Source organism: Mandrillus leucophaeus, unplaced genomic scaffold (genome assembly GCF_000951045.1).
Source record: "Mandrillus leucophaeus isolate KB7577 unplaced genomic scaffold, Mleu.le_1.0 Scaffold355, whole genome shotgun sequence".
Lineage (NCBI taxonomy): Eukaryota > Metazoa > Chordata > Mammalia > Primates > Cercopithecidae > Mandrillus > Mandrillus leucophaeus.
In genome coordinates, this window is record NW_012103754.1 from 1,354,797 (window position 1) to 1,360,343 (window position 5,547).

The 5,547-nt window shown below is 44.1% G+C and overlaps 1 protein-coding gene across 1 annotated transcript in view; it reads right to left on the reverse strand.

Annotated features, from left to right (window-relative positions):
* SNTG2 (syntrophin, gamma 2) overlaps positions 1 to 5,547 on the reverse strand; it is a 269,966-nt gene that overhangs the window by 30,341 nt on the left and 234,078 nt on the right. The window lies entirely within an intron of this gene.

The window sequence follows — 5,547 nt, forward strand, 5'->3', positions numbered from 1 at the left end:
CAGCCTCCAGCCCACCCAGCTCTCCTGCCCCGCGGTCCAGCCTCCAGCAGCTGCTCCTCATGTGTTGAGGATGCATCAGCATCCACCGTCCTCAGTCCCACGTCACCCGCAGTGGCCCCCTCTGGTCTTCCCTTGCGTTTTCCTGTACACAGCCTTAAAACATCTTATGAGCATTGCTCCTTTTTCTGCTTGGAGAACTTCAGAAAAATTCACTAAAAGTTCCAGTTCTTCCTATATTATGTAAGACATAGTCGAGAGTGCAGACAAAATGAAAAACTGTAATCCTGACTGACACCACCCCATCTACGGCTATATGTGAACCACTAAGCCTTAGTTTTTCATGAACCAATTTGAGAAATGTAAAATTAAAAATTAAAAATATTGCCTTTTAATACTACTGCAAAAATTACTTAATGTTTGCTAAGGTACTTTAAAGATGAAATGTACTCTACACACTCTTACTCCCATAAATAAAAAAGGCTGCAGCAAGAAAGACTTAATGGATGTCTTCTATAAAGGGTAGTCTTTAATTATACATACTTCATTATAATAAATCTTTATCTTCCCAGAAAAATTCCACCAGGGAAGAGTAATTTTTTTTTTTTTTTTTTTTTTTTTAGCAAGCCATAGGTCGAATTTCCATTAAAAGCTTTTGTTTTTAAACAAAGAACATATTTTTCTCTAAGTATCAGGAGAGGGAAAGGGGCTGCAGAAAACAGGGAAAAAGTTTCAAGAACACTTTTATCCCATCTGACCATTGACGGGTTTATTTCCTGCCCACATGCTAACCTCAAGATTCTTGGCCACATCTTTTCCTTTATATTAAATCCAGGAGCTAAATAGAATCTCTGCATTTTATGCCAAAGTGTCAAAGCACACGTTTCCTGTAGGTTTTAGGAAAATTAGAACTTCATGGGATCTTAGGGAACAGTTTCTCTGTCTCTTCCATGTTCACAGTGAGGAAACTGAGCCCAAATCCACCTGGACAGACTTGGGCATCAGGATCCTTTTAGAATCAGAATTGTCAGACACTGTGCAGAAACAGAATATTCCAAAATCATGCTTCAGTCACTGCTTCCCATGTGATATGGTTTGCCTGTGTCCCCACCCAAATCTCATCTTGAATTATAGCTCCCATAATTCTCACGTGTCATGGGAGGGACACAGTGGGACGTAACTGAATCATGGGGCAGATCTTTCGCATGCTGTTCTTGTGACAGTGACTAAGTCTCACGTGATCTGATGGTTTCATAAAGGGCAGTTCCCCTGCACAATCTCCCTTGCCTGCCGCCATGTAAGACATGCCTTTGCTCTTCCTTTGCTTTCTGCCGTGATTGTGAGCTCTCCCCAGCCATGTGGAACTGTGAGTCCATTAAACCTCTTTTTCTTTATAAATTACCCAGTCTTGGGTATTTCTTCATAGCAGTATGAGAATGGACTAATACCCTATGGTCATCAATTCCAGAAGTGAAACATGTGTCTCCATTCTTGTCGTAAGCAGAAGAGAGTGTGATGTGAGCACTGGGGCACTGACACAAGCCCCAGAAGCAGATGGCAGCCACAGCCAGCCTGGAGGGCCTGTCCCAGTGAGGGACCTGCCCGAGCCACTCCTGCCCTGCTCCACCCACTGCACCTGCCTCCGGAGAGCCTCTTCCCACACTCCACACCCATTCCACCTTGTCTGGGCAGCGCCAAAGCACCCTCTCTGCAAGCTGTTAAGTGAAGGCTGTGACTTCAGCCTCTTACATTGAGGTAAGTCTCATCTGCCTTTAAAAGGACCTATTATCCATCATTTGTAGGAGGGACCTGTGATCATAGGTATGTGCTCATCCATCTGGAGAAGCTAGGCAGTCTTGGCTACTGAGGTTTTACCTAATTTCTCACAAAATAAGCAATACTCAAACGACTCAGTGAGCAGCAGTAAGAGGCTTTGGCTCAAATTTGATTTTGAAGAAAGAGAGCTCAGTAGTGGTCTACCCCTATTAGGATAGGGTCTTGGAAATAACCTAAATTAATATTTTGCATGGTATCATAAACTGCTATTAAAACATTATATACAAAAAGTGCAAAAATATCTATGTAAAAGTCCTGTTTATTGTTTAAAGGCTTCGAAATGGTCCTCACAGTGAAGTGACTTAGGTATATGATTATTGTCTTTTTGGCCCATTGATATTGCACCATAACTGTACTCAACACTGGCAGATTTGAGAATAACGTTTCCTCACGAGGCATACACATCCAGTATATATGCTTAAAATTGTGTCCCAATTTTACCATCTAGCTCTTGTTGGGGTAATGGAGGACAAGGATCTCGTCAGCTTCTCTGGTTTGGGACAGGCTGCAACGTGGTCCAGGCACAATTCGGGCCTCTGTGGGTGCAGGTGCGGCTCTCTTTCTGCCCTTCTCAGAGCGTGTGGTGGGGACGTGGTGGCTCCTCTCGCAATCGTCCCTTCCAAATCGCCCCTGGTGGCCTCTTTTAACTCTTTCACACCTTTTCTCTTATGCATCTCATAATAGCAATGTTTCTGTAAAAATGGAACTTGTTTTTCCATTATGGATGGCATTTCTGCACACTTTATTTAAAAGTGCTCTGGGTAACAGTTTAATTTCACAACTCTAAGCCCTTCTCCAAAGCGCGATAGGACCTTCTAGATCGGAATGTGGCATGTGCTCCACTCACAGCTCCAGAGACGCTGTTGGCAGCCAGTCACAACAGAGCCATTTTTATTTGTTCCACAGCCTGGGGGATAAACTCGGGTGGACCCATCCTCCCGTGGCACAAATAAAAGCTGAAGGGAAGCCAGATTTTGAGTTCTCCCTCTTGGAAGACAGAAAATATTTTTCCGTAGTTTTAGTAATTAAAGAGCAGCTTTGCAGTTGAGTGCACGTTACATGAAACACGCTAATGTTTACATATTACTGTGATGGTTTCAGGTTGTTAAAGATGATAATCACCTCTCACCTCCTTTGTAACACGGTCTGATTGTTAACATAACTGACAGTGGAAGGTAAAACTTCCTCTGTAAGGCAGTCCGATTGTTAACACACCGACAATGGAAGGTAATCCTTGAATCCTTCACGGTGGATGTGCCATGGATAGTACCAGGCAACTCCATGACACCAGGGACTTTGAGGTACTCTCGGTTCAAACTTGATTCATTTCTTGGTGTTTTCCAGAGAGCTGTAGGGACACTTGCTGCTCCTCATCAGGCCAAAGCCAAGTCTGCACTTTGTCTCCTACAACAAACAATTCCTTTTCAGCTTTTAAAAACAGATCTTTTTGTTTCTCTCCATCAACCTTAACTCAGCCCCACAGGAATCCTGTTCCTAACTAAGGACCAGGCCCCATGGGGGCCAGGGCAGCCCCAGGACACTCTTGTGAGGGTCTGCACTGATCACCCTGAATACAGAATCATAATTTGCTGCAGTGTGGGGAGTGACCTGGTGGTACAGTTAGAATAGAAGTTGCCATTTAGAGACAAGTATAGCTTTTCATTGTGCCCCCAAGAGCAAGTAAATCCTGTGGTGGTTCTACCTCTCCAGCAGCTCTCAGTCCTACATGTGCAACCGGGCCCCATCCTGAGCCCTGTGGAGGCTGAGGGCTCAGGCAGGACCCCTCCCGGACCCAGGTTGTTGCCAGGTTGGTGCCTGGTGCGCACCCGGGCTCAGTCTCCGCTTCTCTCACACCACTGCGGGTTCTATTCTTGTTGATATTCTCTCCCACTTCTGATTAGTTACATGGAACAGGAGGGAAGTCAGTGCTAATCCAGAGAGCAAGAGGATGTGGACGTCACCCAGAGGCCCCACCGGCCTGAAGTGCGCTTGGACAGGGCAGGTGACCTGCCTGTGTGGGGCAGGGACGCCCTCCATCTCTAGCAGCTAGGAGGGTGTTCTAGTTTATCCTCTTTAATTAAAAAAAATACTTTCCATCTAGAGATTTAGGCCATATAGATTAGATAATGGTCTTCTCATTTATTTTGTAAGTGCAGAAAATATTTTCATAGTCAAACACATTTTTTGTTTTCCTGCTTAACTCTTTTCTCAACGTTGAAAATAGACAGTTGATGGTTAATGGATTCAGGCTTGGAAATAATTGCTTGTCTTTCTCTGGCAAGCAGAGGAGGGCAATCAAGAAATGTGACTACACACAGGCTTCGAAGCAGGATGTCCCAGCAGATGAGCTGGGTTGGCCTCCCAAGTCCGGAACCTCTTTCCTTGCAAGAGTTTGGTGAATAGGCATTGCTGCCATGTCATGGTCTAGTTTTGACTCAGAAATAATACACAAATGTCCTGAGTTAACAGTATAGCGTGGCGTAAAAGTGCTAATTGTCTTGTGAATATAAGCATGGTAACTCCCAAACAAAATATTTGTAACCACATAATCTATTTGATTTTTTTTCTAATAACTAATACAGAGGGCACATGGGCACTGGAGAAAACAACATTTTAAATAATTATTTAGAAGCATTTCATATTCAATGATATTTATTTTCATAATTGTTTCATATCATTCATCATATTGATGCTCTTATCAATATACAAAGAATTGGAAGCCTATTGATGCCAGACTTACAAATGTCCTCCAACATTGACATGAGTGACAAGATGCCAAATAAAGCAAAATTATCAACATTTTATGAATTTACAACTCATTGGTTTATCCTTCATAGTTAAGGTGGGAAAGCTTTCCTTCAAAAAATATTAATTCAAATATTGTAAATTCTATAATAAACCCAAGTAAACAAGGAACGATTGTTTATGTTGTCATGCACTATTTTCATGTTGAGTTGCTGTCTGAGTGGACTCAGCAAACCAGTGTTAGGCCAGAACTCCTTGAAATAAAGAAATAATCCCAAGAAAAATGTGAGGTCAAGTGCTCTCCTTCAAAGGAAAATAGGTCAGCAGGTCAGGGCCTCTGAGCCTCAGATTCAGACCACAAAAACACATCGTCATTGAATCTTTACACAAAGCTGACCTAGAGTGGAGAGGACAGCGAGCAGAAGAGACCCTCAGCTGAGGAGGGGAAAAGTTCCTCGCTGGAAGGAGAGTGAGCGGGACGAGGGCTGGAGCCGGCCAGGCCACCTGCCCAGCACGCAGGCAAAGAGGCCCCCGGACCGCCTGCATGCTTACTCTGGCACTGCCCAGGTCATTTTGGGTGAGGGATACCCACCCTGTCAAACAGAAAGAGGCACGAAAGGCTGTAGACAAATGGGCTTTGATTATAGGAGCTCAGCTGAGTTGGACGGTCTGGTTACCAGGAGTTTAAAACACTGCTGCTTTACCAAAGGGCTCACAACTGCATTTTGCACAGCATTAAGAAACAAATTACAGCTATTTTAAAAGTTGATTGCATTAATTTTAGGGCTGACTCTGGAGATAGTTCTGTCTGAAACGATAGGAAGTGCCCTGTGAGGCCCCAAGCCCAGCTCTGCCTGACTGTGCCTGGCATCATTGACCACATCAGGGAAATGGGAAGAGGCTCCAGGAAAGGCCCTTGAGGAGGAAAGGCACAGGGCAGCCCAGGAAGAAAGGAAACTCACCAGGGAA